We start from the raw sequence: 15,506 nt of genomic DNA on the forward strand, positions 1-15,506 counted from the left end.
GCTGGAGTTTTCAGAGTGCTGTGTGACATGAGGAAATCCAGATAAAGTCTCAGAATTCTCAGTGTTGCAGATGCAGATTTTTTAATGTGATTTAGCACTGTCTTTAAATTCATAATTTTAGCCAAATGGCAACTGGGCCTTTAGGAAAGACAATTGAACACATTTCTACAAAATATTGATTATTCACATTCATGGGATATGGCTTGCTGCCTTGCAAATTATTTTTAAATACATTTTTAATAAATCTTGTAGTAATTTCCAGGGGCATAATACAAATAACTCCACACAGTACAGCTGCTTTTGTCATGAAGTGATTGGTTGCTTTTTTTTAAACTATGGGATCCTTCACTAGAATTTCAAAATAAATCCTCTTTTTTTTTTTTCTTATAGCAAACTTGTGATTTGAAAAAAAATAGAAATTGTGGAATTATCTAGAAAAGGAACCAGTCCAGAATTCTCCTTAATGTGGGATAGCTTCCATTTTCAGTTAGTTTTGTCTGGGAGCTGTAAGAATGGAAGGCGTTACGTTGGATGAACTGCGGCCTTTACCATGGAGACACAGCTTCTAATGGTCAGCTGTAGCTGAGTGTTGTTTAGTTTTATTGAGCTTTACTCTGACGAGTAACACTCTTAAAATTCATTTTTCTTCTTGCAAAGCACGATCTGTTTTTATTTTGCTTTGGGTTTGTTTTTTTAAGCACCCCAAACTCAGCTGTGGAAGAATGCCCATGTCTGCTTAATGGCAAAATGTGAAGTGCTTGGCAGATATTCACCTGTCCCTTTCCCATGTGCTGGTTCTGCCCTGTGACTGACAGGCGTACACCAGAGCTGCATCAGCTGCATCCTCCCAAGCAGAGAGTGCTGATATGGAGATCTGAAATGTTTAAATTTATGCCACCGAGCTCTCTAAAAAATAAAAATAATAATAAAAAAAAGATTCCCTCTTTGTGAAATGTTTTAAAGTGAAGACATGATTGCATTCTGATTAAATGTAATTACAAATGACCTTAATTAGCTCCTGATCCCATGAGTCTAGAGGAATGCTCTATTTAAAATGAACTAAGATGAAAAATGAATATCACTGTAGTGAAAAAGACTTTTTTTTTCCCCCATGTGTTTTCCTGGTGTTTAATAGTGAAGAACTCTGAATCAACAAATCGAATGTAAAACACTCAGAACAGGAATATAGACATAAAGTCACCAGCAACCTTTTTGTAATCATTCCCATAACTGATTTTAAACATTGGATTTTCATGGGTAGGTAACCATTTACTTTCAACATGAGTTGCTGTGATAAGAATTTATTACAGGACCTCAGGGAAATGTTGTTACATCTATTAAAAAAAAGTTACCATTAATTTTGTGGAATTAGAACATCGATTTAATTTGGCCTTTTTTAATTGATGTTAGGTAGCTTGGGAACTGATGTCCTCACTTTGTAAATGCATTTAATCACTTCTTGCTGCAAAACCTTGAACATAATTTTTCCAATCACAGCTGACAGTTCTAGGGTTAAAGCTCAGAGCTAATGAATTCACATAGACTGGGTACTGTACTACCTTGGCATCCTTTAAAATTGTTTACATTACAAAGCAAGTCTGAGTAATTTTAATTAGATAAGCCCACTAAGTTTTCTTTTTCTAAATAAATTTTTATCTGCTCTTGTTAGCACAGTAATTCAATTTGATGCTGTTCTCCTTCATGGGTAAATATTCTTATGCTTGTAAGGTTGTCAGCTAGCAAACAGTAGAACAGTTAAATATATGGTCAGAGTGCTTGGGGTGAAGCAGCTCTTTGGTGGTTGTTTCTGAAGGCGAAGGGTTTTAGCAGCATCTGGACAGACGCTGTCAGATTAGAAGTTGTGCATTTCACAAGAGCAAATGTCAACATGCTCAGATTAATAATGGCACTTCAGATGAACGATGTGGTAATGATTGTGTTAAAAATTAGCCTGCTTATTCTCATTTGTGGTTTTTCTTCAACACTTTATACTTCATTTGAGAATAGAAATAGATTGAGGGGGGAGATGATTAAATGACTTATTCCTGTTGAACAGTCCTTGTTGCAACTGTTGGTTTTGCTTTCCCTAAAGAGCATGCCCCCCAGCCAGCCCTCAAAAAAAGAGAAAAAAATGGGGGAAAAAAAGAAGAAATCCAGAAATTCTTTTACTATTGAATATTGCTTTTCATTTCTTTCTGCTCTTGTTATTAACCTAGTTTACAATCTCTCAGGCACCTGGTGGGAACAGTAGGATAGGAGAAGAAAACAACTGTGTTTCGGAAAGGCTCCCAACAGCAGTCAGGAAAGTCAAGATGTGTCTCTGCATGGAGGGCTGGTTAGAAAAAAATAATATATATATACACACACAAATATAAATAAAACCCAGTGAAGCCTTTCAGCGTGCTACTAGGTTTGATAGGTTGTTTTTATGCTGCCAGTGAAGAAGGCTCTGATTATCCCTAATGGAACCTGCATAGATGTAACAGTGCAGGAATCAGCATAGCATGCTGAAGGCATGGCTTTTTCTCTTTGTTCATAGGGAAGGACATAATTTTATTTGCACTTAACCTAATATGTACTGCCCAGATCTCTTAAAAATCAGTTATAAGTAAATTCCTATATCGATCTGATTTAGTACAGAAGTACACAGAAACACTTGTGGGATATCATTACCATAGAGTCTGTCCTAGACATTTCATTTAATTGGATTTGCAAAGTACACATTTCTTTGGACTGATGTTCCTATTTTTCTTTCAAACATTTGTCTTTCAAGTTGGTATCTTGCACTTACTATTTCATTGATGAAACTGAGGACAGCTTGGGATCCTGTTATTGACATTTGTGTTTAACCCATGCCTATTAGAAGGAAACTTGGAATATACAGTTTCCAGTATTTTATTTTACTTTTTTTTTTTTTTTTTTTTTTTTTACTCATGCAGTAGTACTACTTCTCCTAGACTTAAAGCCAGCTGCTTTTTTAATTTATTTAATGAGCTACAACACCTTTAGGGAAACTTTAAAATGAGGACCAGATTTATGTGCAAGTGAAACAATTTCCAAGGACTGCAAACCACCAAAAGCAGCAAAATCCTGGTTTTAGGCTATACAGAACTTCACTGCATCTCTCAGCAGCAGCTGTGGCTCCCTGCCTTGGTTTCGCTCACCCTGTGGTGATGGCAAAGCAACTCAGTTGATAACCATGAGCTATTTGGGGGTGCTGAGATGGGACATGGCACACCCAGCCCTTGTTTTGCCTCCTGTCCTTAATCCTTTTCCTTCTGAGAGCACCGGTAAGGTGTGATGTGGTGTAGGGCTTGTTGGCTGATACTGGTGAACATCCATGCATCCTTTGTTAGGCTGCAGAATACACACTTGTTGTGCACATTTGGCATGGGCAGCACATCATTCTCAACATACAGGCACCTACAGGTTTATGAGACTGAATTTTCTTAGCTGATTTGTGAGTGAGCCTTACAGGAATGAAGGTGAAGTGTAGTCAGGCTCCAATCTTAGATAGGGAATGGGATTGTTAATTGCTTTCCTCTAAATGACACGCTTGTCTGTCTGTGAATATATTACTGTGCTATTAGTCTCATCAAGCCACAATTCTGGACTTGAACCAGGTCTTAACATGCAAAAATAGCTGCTTTTTTAGCTCCAAGAAATCTAGAGATCTGGGAATTCAATTGCCAGATCTTAAATCCTGCTCACCCCCTGCGGAGTCCCTGAAGAGTGACTTTCCTGGAGTCCTCTTCCCATAGCTCTCTGAAGAGGAGTGCAAGACAGCTGGGCTCTCCACATTAATTAGACTAAGGAATTATTTCATAAAAGATGAGAAAATAGACCAAAAATCATCTAATCCCTTGGTTGAATAGTATTAGAGGGGGTTGCCCTACTGCTTAGGAAACTTCAGCTGGCCAAACTGCTGCCAGCTTTTCACCCACCCTTAAAACTTCTGGGGTAAGAGTTGATGGATCAGTCAGAGCACGGCTGCATTTATGTGGTTGAAAACTGGTGCTTTGTGGATATTTCATAGATATGTGACATATTTTCCCTGTAGTGGTTCAGTAAGTCTTGGATTATTGTTGGGAAGGTATTTGTAAAATGGCATCTTTTCATCAAGAAACATTCACTTCAGAATCCTTCTTAGAACTGTGTTGTTCACTGCTCACCTGTTCTTCCCCTTAGATAAATGTTCCAGTCACCATGTCAGAATGCTGAGCCAGTGACTGTACCAGTGGGTGCAGGTGACAAACTGTATGTAATGAATATAGCCCTGACCAGGCAGCTGGGAGAAATAGCAATAGCATTCTCAATAGTTAAAACTGAAGGTGATAAAGTTTCTGGCTGAATGAGGGAGTGGAATTATGATAAACAAGGGAAGAAATGAAGAAAATATGGTGCCAAATGTTTCTTCCAGCAAGCTAATTAAAATATGTATATACACCTGTGGTGTTTGAGAAGGAAATTGTAGAGTATTTTATAGGAGAGACTCTTAAAAGTTAAATAAATTCTCCCTGCTGAGGTTTAGACTGCACAGTGTAGATACATCAGACGTTGATACTTGAGCCACTAAGTCTGGAAAGGAGCATTATTTTCATTATGGGTATTCCTGTTATTGTGCAGTGATTGTCCCTATAAATTGCTTATAGAAACTGAAAAGACTCAAGAGATGGAGCATGTTACCAGTTAATGCAATTCCTTTCCCAGTGGAAACAATTTGGGACCAGAGGAGATAGGATTACAGCACGTATTCAGCTGTTTGCATTTCCCAGAACATTCTGCCCTAGGCAGGCTGTGTGGTTACCCCTCCTAAAGACCTGTGCTGTGTGATGGCAGAGTCACAGTGGGTCGCACACTGGACCTAAATTACCCATCAGGGACTTAAAAATAAAATAGAGCAGCAAAGCAATCTCTTTATTAACATTATAAACAGTATCTATTTACTACACTCAGATTAGAAAGCAAATGCAGACTTTCTTTTTAAAAGCAAGCAAACAAACAACAAACTTTAGGAGGTTGGGGGAGAGGGGGTTGTCCTTTTTTCTTGTGAATTCTTTGATAGAACTCCAAAAATAAGAGAGTCTGGCTATTAGCAAGTACATCTGTTGTGTAATCTGGTTGAAAATCAATGATCAGCTTTATTCTGCTTTGTAATTTCTATATGGTGAATGAACTGGTCTTTTTTCCCCGTGTCACTGAGTTCAGTTGGGTAGCAGGCTATGTTTACTCATTTGTGTCTGGTATGTTTTGCACTACATAATGAAAATCCTAAAAACAATGTGGCAAAAAATTGTCCAGAGCCAAGCAAGGCAAGCATGGAAGGAAGAGGCTAATATGTGTGCAACCGAAGGATTTGTATTTCCTTTCTGTTTTTAATGATATTGTCTACTATTGTAGAGAAAGGTGAGTGAACAGCAAAATAAATCATGATGTTTTTTATGTAGGAAATACTCCAACTACCTATAGCTGCTCTAAATTCAATCTAAAATTCACAGTAGATCATTTGCTTCAGTATTATCTAATTATGACGTACTCAGTGAAACATCTTGTGATTAAAATAAAGCCAGGATTGTTCTCCTTCATGAAATTATTAACTTCTGAATTCATGACATTGTGCAGCATTTGCTTTGGGCTATGAGTACATAGGTACATCAGCCCAGATCTGTGGGGCATACTGCACTCAATTCTATCACAGGACTGTCACATCTTTCAGATCTGACTTAGAAGCACTGTGAGTTATAGACACCTCCCTTTGTAGCTTCTAATGGCTGAATTATTTTAAAAGATTGTTTTTTAGAAGAAAGATGGAATGCCTTCTCATCAGACCTAATTTCAGATCTGTCTTTTGATGTGTGGTGTTTGTCATACGCTCAGGTCAGCCCTCTGTGCCTCAATCTTAATTTCTCAGTTCAGTCATCAAAGTGTGCAGAAGTGTACTCTGTTAGCAATTATTTTACACAGCCATTGCCAAGCCCACTCTGGAAATAGGCAAAGCACCCTTTTCTAGCAATAATCTAATAGATATAGGAAAACATCTGCAGGAAATCCAAGCCATCTTTAATTGCTTGTAGAACACCAAACTTGCATAGATAAAAGAATTAGTTTTCACAATTCTTAAATGGAAAGTTAGAAAAATATATATATAGCAAATGATGACTTTTGCTTCCACAATAAAAATCAAATTTGCTTTATAAAATAACTATTCCCTCTCCCCGAACAGAAGCAGCTGCACCCATTTCAGATGCAATGTTTTGGGTTTGGTTGGGTGGTGTCAAGTTTTGTTTTCCATATTTACTCATTTGCATTGCTTTTTCTGTAGGTCACTGTGAAGTCGCAGGGCTAAGGAAAACTACTGCACGGATTATTGCAGTCTGACCGTGTTTCTGTTAATGGTATTTGTCCAAACTTAAGCTTAGTTCATGTGAGAGGAAAATTCTCATTTCTAAGTGTTTAGTGGGCCCGGCTTTGTAACGTGTTTCATCTGTGAAAGGATGTTTCCTTTGTAAGGTGACAGTAAAGCAGATGAGTGGGTCTTCCCCACAAAATCTGTTTTCTGTTCTTCCAGGCCTCATGTTTAACATTCAGTGTGATCTACTTCTCAGTAGGATATAATATTAAGTAGGATTGACTCTTTTTTAAGGCATGGACTTCTAGATTTATAGAGATCATTCCTAAGGACAGATGATACTTAAAGGGCTTGATCAGCTGGTGCTTGATGCAGTGGCCGTCACAGTTGGAATTGCAGTGGTAGTTTGCAGCTGCAGAAAAAACTGTACAGCTATTACTGGGCTCCTTAAGAGAAGAAACTTACGTTCATGGAATCTTCAGTACTTCAGCACTTTTCTCCCAGTTGTAAATATTTTCCATTCTCTTTGGAGAAACTCGTCATGAGAACAATTGCATATTATTAACGGCCTTGAAAAATAAATAAAGCATTCTTTTGTTGCTAAGAGAGTATGTGCAGCTTATCTTTCTGTCCTCCTTCTGTATTATTATTCTACAAACTATTCTTCCAGAGAATCTATTTGATGCTTTTTTCCCCCTTATAAGAAGCTTACAGGACACAAAGCAATAGAAATTCACCTGAATATTGTTCTTGAAGAGTTATTTTCTTACTACCTTGAACAAACTGCTTGTATTAAAAATGAAAGAGATGGAAAACATAATAACATCTGCCTTTTATCTCTCATTTAATGAAGGAAAATTCTCCCTAAGAGTGCCTTGGAGTATTTAAAAGCATTAGTGATACAGTAATTACAGTCTCAAGAAAATGTTACTGCTTTGTGTGGCACTCTGGATGAACCTTTGCAGGAGTAATGAAGATGAGTTTTGCCAACGTCCTATTGGTGGAAGTTAGGGATTCTAGAGGCATGAGAGCAGTTTCTGATGGAGTGTATGAGAGTCCCTGGTGACATGGCACACAGATGTAGTGCTAAGCAGTGCTGTTGGCCTGCCTGGCTGCCCTTGACTTGTAGGAGAGGTTACAACAGTGATGACAATTTAAGAGAGATATTGAAGAGAAACTAGAGGGTTTTCTGTGAAGCCAGAAGCGCTCTGTAATAAGTCCTATTAATCATGAGTAATATTTCATACTCATAGCTGTTACTTGGTTACGTGTGTACCACATCATCTCGAGCCAGTAATGCTGTCACTTTGGTTAATGATGAGCTCCAAGATTAATGGCTTGACATAGCGATGCCTTTTGATACTTTCAAAGTCCTTTGTTATTCTCCTCTCCTTGCCTATGTGCAGCATTGCTTAAGGTCATGCGTTTTTTTAGAAGAGCGGGCACTTTATGTAAATGCCTTTATGGTTGGAATAAAAAAAAAGTGTGATTTATCACCATTTTTCTAGGCTGAAAATTAAAAAAGTGACAGCCAGTTAGGCCTAGAACTATGTACTGTAGGTTTTGCTTGAGTTGCTATGTATTTGAGGATCAGAAATATGCAGAGAAATTGGTGGCTTTTATGAGTTGAGGTGATATTGTGGTTTAACCCCTGCTCAGCCCCCGGGTGGGATTGGGAAGAGAACTGGGTTACAGAAAGTGTGGGAACTTCTGAGTTGATACAAAGGCAGTTTACTAAGCAAGGCAAAAGTTTCCCATGCAAGCAAAGTGAAACCAGGAATTCCTTCCCTGTTTCCCATCAACAGGCAGGTGTTCCAGGAAAACTGCGGTCTTCATACGTAATGGTTTCCAAGGAAGACAATAATCACCACTACAAATATCTCCACTTCTCCTTCTTTGCCCGCAAATTGCTGAGCACAGCACCATGTGGTATGGGATGTACTTTGTAGTTGTGGTCAGCTGTCCAGACTGTGTGATCCCAGCTCCTCGTGGGCAGTGCAACAGAGAAGTCCTTGATTCTGTGCAAGCACTGTTCAGCAGCAGCCAAATGTCAGTGTTATCAACACTATTTCCCTCCTAAATCCAAAACATAGCACCATATGAGACTCTATGAAGAAAATTAACTCTATCTCAGCTGAATCATGACCAGGTGGCTATATGAAATCCTGTCAGGTATTTAAAAGGCTTCCATAGGTTGTTATTTTTACAAGAAAGCTGTTATAAACTTAGGCATTAAGCTTTTTGTAATGAAACAGAAGAAAACTTTTAACATTATGTTTTCCAGGTGGCTGTGATCCAAGATTCTATCAGTAAAGTGTTCTATATAACAAAATCTGAGTCTGGAGTCAGGTTAAAAAAAATAAAAAGAAAAGAAAAGAAAAAAAACTGTAATAAAGCTATATTTCCTAAAAGAGTCCTCACGAAATAGGAAACCCCACAGCCATTATGCTAAATGCTGATATACCACAAATGATCTTGCCCGTGTCCGTTCTTTTTTTTTTCCCCTTTTGCCATTCACAAAGTAGAAAAATGAGTAATTAATGGTGTTCCTTTTAGCAAATGGAATCTTGTCCTTTTTATGGGAAGTAGGCTTCTAGTTTCTGAAGAGATTTCTTGTCTGAAAAATTTGTAGCTATTTAATGTGTAACTGTATCCAGCTTGAGAACTAATGCCTTCTGTTTGCATCGCTGAGCAACTATTCTGCATCATGTGCAGTGGAAAGTTGACTTAGGCAATTTTCCCTATAGATTTGTGCATATGTCACCTTTGGGCAAAAGATGAGCTAATAGAATTGAAGTTAATGCAATTGACAGAAGGTCAACCAGGGAGCCTTATAAGTCTAGAGCTTCCAGAAAAGCCAGCCTTGTTTCTTGTTGCATATTGCTTGATTAGTATGCAGGTAAGGTGATTGTGCCTCAACAGAATAATTGGATCATTCAAATATCTGCAAGCCCTGGTGTATCTACAAAGCCAGAACAGCGATTAGATCCTGCCTGTTCATTGCGGCGAGCCTTGAATTTCTTCCCACTGTGAAAAACTAATTTTCTGTGGGAATTTATTAAATAAGAAATCTGCATGCCACTTTACCTTGTAAGCATTACCCGCAGAATACAGAGATTTCCCTTGACTTTGATGTATGAATTTTATGGCTGCTTTTATATCATTGTTTGGTTATTTTTCTGCATTCAGTAGAAATTTGAGTATTTCTTTGTTCCCTAGATTTCTAGAGAAGAGTTGCATGTCCATCCAGTGATAAAGAAGCAGTTCATTTAAAGGAGAGGGACGGGGGGTAGGGATGTGCTGTGGGAAAGGGGCACAACTGAAGAGCGTCAGTGCGTTCAGTTTGTTCTATTTCCCTTAACAGTACAAACAGGTTATTTTTCTTTTTAGTCCATATGTTTCTATGCAGTAGCTGCTGCAGCATCAGTAAACAAATGTTATAATCTTGTCTGACTTGTCTTAAAAACAGGGAACTATAATCTGTGTCAGTAGGGAGCAACTGTTATTGTAGTGTAAGATTTCTCCACTGCCCAGCAGATTATAAATATTAAAAAAAAAAAAAAAGCAGAATAAGGAATATGAGGTCCACAAGAGTGTATTTAATTCATATATGAAAGTGCTCTAAAGCAAAAAATAACAAGTTTTTTTCTATACCTGCAAAGTGAAACCGTGCTGTACCTTGAATGCTTTGCAGCCAGTGCCTCACTCAAATACCTTTTCAGTAAGAGAATGAAGGATGCAATTTGTCTTCTGAGCTCAGCTGATGGCAGTCAGTTCGGATGTAGAGGAACAGCATGGTCTGAACTGCCCCATTTCTTTCCCTCTCTTTTAATGCTGTGGTGCTACTGGTGGAAACCAGTCTGGAGCTCTAAACGCAGTATGACTTCAGCTGCATTGTAACAGAACCACCATAGAGGATGATTACCTGGTAAGGGTAAATCCTCTTTGGTTAGGGAAAAGAATCATTTGCTATAAACATGTATTTTTTCCAGCTTGCAGAAAAGCTTGAGATTCTCTTAACTATGTATTAATCATTCAACTGCTTTTTTAAAATGTTTTTCTTAAACTTTATTGTATATGAAGGGAATTTGAGCTTAGTTGTTGCCATGATTGATTTATGTTTTGTGGACTTACCAGTCCACAGCTGGCTGGCACATAAGCACCTGCACAAGTATGTTTGGCGTAGGTTTAAAACTTGTTTCCAAGAGAATCTTCATCATGCATGAAACTTAAAAAATTCCTCTGCACAAACTTTTTCAAAGTAATTTGTAACAGCTTTAATGTTTGTTACAAAATTGCTCATCTAGGATTGTGTAGAATGACTGAAAATAATTCACTTGGAAGTTCAAATGGTTCCTAAAATATTTTTTCCTCCATAATTAACACTGCTGTACTCGCGTGATACGGATCATTGCTTAGTAGTGTTGAAGTTGTAGTAGGCAGCAGGGAAACATTTCTCCACTCCTTCTCTTCTGAGTTGTAATTGCCCCTCCTTCACTACATCTGATATCCATGTGGTTGAGGGATGGTGTGTGAAACATCCATGTATCTGTGTACTGTGACATGAATTGGTTTTTTTGCACGGCTGAACTGGATGGGTGTTAACAAAAGGACACAGAAGGTGCAGGCATTAAGTGTATTAATGGTCACCTACTCTGCTTTCTGTTGCTAAAATAGGAATTAAAGTCATGCTAATGATCTCATATAGAGTCTCAAATGTACCTGAATTGAAGGCCCACCAAAAGAGTGGGCAGTGGACCTGGGGATACAGTTCCAGAGATTGCAGTGGGCTGGAAGGACACGCTGCATTGAGTTAAGCACAGCAGAGAGTGATTGTGCTCTGCCAGCTTCCAGCTCTGCTGAGGACTTATAACGAGTAATTGAAAATTCTTATTAACTCATTTCTGGAAGAGAGCAAAATCTCCCAGAGATGTTTTAAATTTAATTGTTTGCGAAGCACATCAGGACCCAGCACAGCAGTTTAAAGGGAACAGCTTTCAATTTACCTTGCAGCCTATTATGATCCCACGCTGCCGATGCAGAAAATTCTGTGTTCTCACATCTGTGGGGAAACACAATGGCAAGACGTAGCTGTGCCTGTTAATGCAAAGCATTCACAGATACCAGCAGGAGGTGGGAGAGGGGCACCTTGTCACCTCTGAACGGAGCCCCTCATGCACACTCACCTTGTACCTCCAAGTGTGCCTGTTACACCCTTAAAATTGGTTAAGCATAAGATATTAAGGCAGTGGTGAGTGCCTAAAGAACAAAAATCTTTTAGTTTAATGTGTCTTCTATTCTAGAGACTGCTAAGCAGGTTAGAATGGAAAACAAACCAAATGAACCAACCGACCCCAAAATGGAAAAGCTTCAAAAGAAAGTGGCCAGGATTGCATTAGTCTCAGAGAAAAAAGCAGAGAGCTGAGCAGTATGAAATGCTTCCTACCTAAAAAAGTGGACTCATTTACCTTGCTTCTTACATCCCAGTAAGGTAGACTGCAGACAGACAAATGAGGTAGTGTCTTGTTCGTGTGTATAACGTGAGTCTTGGACGACTCACAGTTCAGAATTGCTTTGAAGCCGTGGTTATAAGAACTGTAATCGTTTTTTAGTGGAAATTTTTCATAAACGTTCAAGCTCCAATGGGAGTTGGATAGATCTGAGTTGCTGAGCACAGGGGATGCTTGCAAAAATTGTCTGATAGATTGGTCACAAAGTGGTGGCATTTGTTGCATTGTTTTACTTATCCCAGCTGTAACAACTGTGTGTGCTTCTATTTCAGTTTAACGTATGGTACTTGTGGAGTCTTAATGCTTAATAGCCGTGGTTATTACTTATATTTCAGCAGAAGTTATTCTGCTTTCTATTTTGTATATCATGTTGTATCCATGCTGAATTTTCGAGTGTGCTTTTGAGCCACGTTAGCAGTAGTGCAGTTTAATCACATTTGCAGGTATGGCTTTATGCTTCAGCTCTGACCATGACACTTCAGTCTTTGTGTGGCCAGGGCCTCCTTCCCATCTTTCTGCATTGGATATTTGTCTGCTGTGAGCTCTGTTCAGTTTGAGAGGCTGCTCTACATCTTGGTGCATTTAGTGTTACTGATGTAATAGAATCCTACCTGATACGGAGGACAGAAGTATTGGAGAATAAATGTTTCTGTTACTTAAAGGAAGAGGTTTTGCATACTGTTCAATAATTCTTTGTAAATTTGTTAACTGGGATTTAGCATTTTAAAGAACTATAATGAATAGGTTTTTGGTATGAAACTTATACAGTAAAAGAAAGCTACCAAACTAGTTTTCATGAATCCGTGAGGAAGGTTATGATGGTTCCTGCTTGTGCCTTATTTGAGGTTAGAAATTTTCTCAGAGACTTTCTGAATTGCAGGCTCAGTCATTTATAGCTTGGTCAAAATTCCTAACTCCAATTTCTCCCTCATTGAAAATCAGTGAAAATCAAAGTTGTGCTGGAAACCACAGTTTTTTCAGAGGACTTAAAAACATAAACTTGTGAATTCTGCCTTATGCAGGTAGGCAGTGTTTCCTGATTTATCCTTGTCTCTTAAGGAAGGAGACAGAATACAGTGCATTTTTGTGAAGAGAATGGCAAGTTATGTTTTGTCCTTATATTTTAAAACAAATGAAAACTATATTTGATCAGTAAATAGTTAAAAATTTGTCTTATTTGTTCCACTACTGTAGAAAGTATGTATGATTATTACATAAAAACAAATTGATATCAAATTGGAGTATAATTTTATAATGTATTCACCTGGAATTTTATTATTAATTTAATGATAGTATTGATACATTCTTAATGTTATAATGGTGTAGACCCAACTTACCAGTGCACTCTGGTTCTGCACACGTTTATTTGTGATGCTATACAGCAGCCCTGATGTACTTAACAGGTATTTAACTACTTTGCTAAACGAGTCTTAGTGCACGGCTTCCGCAGCCAGAATGAAATGCGCCTTATTAAGAAAACTCTGGAGGGAATCTCAAGATTAGTCTCTTAATGACTCTTATAATTTAAAAAATGAGATTAAAAAGTTAAAGAAATAATTTAAGAAATGAAGCACCTTACAATGTGGGGCTTTGCTGGGTCTTTGAATAAATGAAATCTGAGAAGGGATGACCCAGGAATAATTGTCAGTTCATTTTAAGACTTTCAGCCTTTCGATCTTGCTGTTCGGTCTCACTGAACTTTAAAAGTAATTAATTAAAAAGGGATTGGACCCAATCTTCAAAATCACGCTGTAGACTTTGAATGCTGAAATAGAACAAGTTATGGAACAAGTGCTTTGTTCCAAAAGTGTAGAAAATCCACTGAAAAATGTATTTTTTGAAAGAACTCATCTTTATTGGGAATCCTCGTTGGAGTTTGTGAAGAATGACAGCAGACATTTCCAGTTTCCTGAGCAAAACTTCAGTTTGAAAATTTTCACTGATGTACGCTAATGAGGCAATGACAAGTACAATGCACGTATGCAAGTAATCTCAGTAGAATTAATTATTTCCTATTTTCTGGGATTTGTTGAAAAACTCAATGACAAAAAATTGATTTACACCTTAACTTTCAAAGCAGATGTTGTGACAAAGGTCATTTGGTTGCCAAATTCTATTTTTTCCGCGTGAGTTTAAAGGTCATTTTCATGAGCGTTTTGTCTCAGTACTTCCTTCACATTTGGAAAAAAAAAAAAAAAAAAAAAAGTGGGAATATGAAATACTAAAATGTTTACCCATAGACTGGGGTGCCTGTATTTAGCAACTATTTTCTAAGGCTCGGGATTAGTGGAAGGCTTCCAGCTACAGACAGAACATATCTAGGTAAAATAAGGGTCTTCTCAAACACAATACCAGCACTTTGCTGCTGAAAACTTTACATCCCTGCTTAACTTTGTTTTGTTGCAGCACTTTATCCCAACTCACTTTTTATGCAGCTACCAGTAGGCAGCTTGGCATGCTGGTATCTCGAAGGCACATGTAAGTGTTGAGTGTTAGTGTTTTGTAAGGGAAGAGGTGCCTTCTGAATCACACGTAATGCTACAGAGTACACGAGACCCAATAAGCCATTAAGAGTGACTTTTCTTTTGCACTTGAGAATGTGGTTAATGTCAAGCATACAAATCTTACTGAATTATAGGGGCCTAAATTCTGGCAGTGGGATCTGTATGATAAAAGGATTAATAACAAACTTCGTAACACAAATTTATTGTTGTATTTCTGAAAGATTAAAAAGCTTCACAGCAAGATAGATTCTGGTTTCGTAATCTATCTTAATTTGTACCATTCAGCTGTGATTTTTATATTGGGTATCTGGTAGGTATAAAATGTGTAGGTGTACAGAAATACGTACACATCTTGTGTCATCCTACTGTTTTATTTTCTCTTAGGTATTTTGTTCAGCTCTGATCAAAGCTATCAAGCAGCTCATACATCCTCAGTGCCCTTCTCAATCCCCTAGGAGTGCCTGAGGACCTCCCATAGCAGAGCATTTCTTCCTGTAGAAGAGCCTATACTTGGTTACCAGGGAAGATTTCCAGAATGGCGCTTATTCTTCTCCTGCTGCCACCATGTCTCTGTATAAGAATGCACCCAATTTTATTTCTAAATTATGCTCTTGTTCTTTATCCCATGAAAAATTTCCATCGCATTCCTCAGTGGTGGGTGGAAATCTTGTCTTATGTCCTTGAGTTCCATTACATTTGATGTCATTAAGAGCATATACTCCTGGGAATCTATCTCACGGTTAATATTAAGTGTCTGAAGGTTACTATTGTCTCTCATTGATGAAATCAGTCAATGTGACTGTGCATTTGTTACTTCTAGTAGAACTAGCTGAGACTTTTCCTTTTTTGATGGGAATTTTGTTTTTTGAGTCAGAAAACGTTTAGAAAATTTTCTGAGGTTGTGGGTACAATTTGTATCCGCAAAAAGAAAAGAATTTGAAAGAAGATCACCTGAGAATACTGAAGTAGTCGCTGTATTTGTATTCAGTATCCATGGAATCAATGAAAAACTATACTGGCTTCTCTGGTGGAAATGGGTACTTCATGGAACAAAACTTAGTGTATTGGTCCAGGTGAACTGTCTGGAAAGTCTGCAATTGTAACACGTGAACATTGCACTGTAGGATAGTAGGCAAAGCAACA

This window comes from Tympanuchus pallidicinctus, unplaced genomic scaffold (assembly GCF_026119805.1).
Source record: "Tympanuchus pallidicinctus isolate F22 unplaced genomic scaffold, pur_lepc_1.0 scaffold18, whole genome shotgun sequence".
Taxonomy (NCBI): Eukaryota; Metazoa; Chordata; class Aves; order Galliformes; family Phasianidae; genus Tympanuchus; species Tympanuchus pallidicinctus.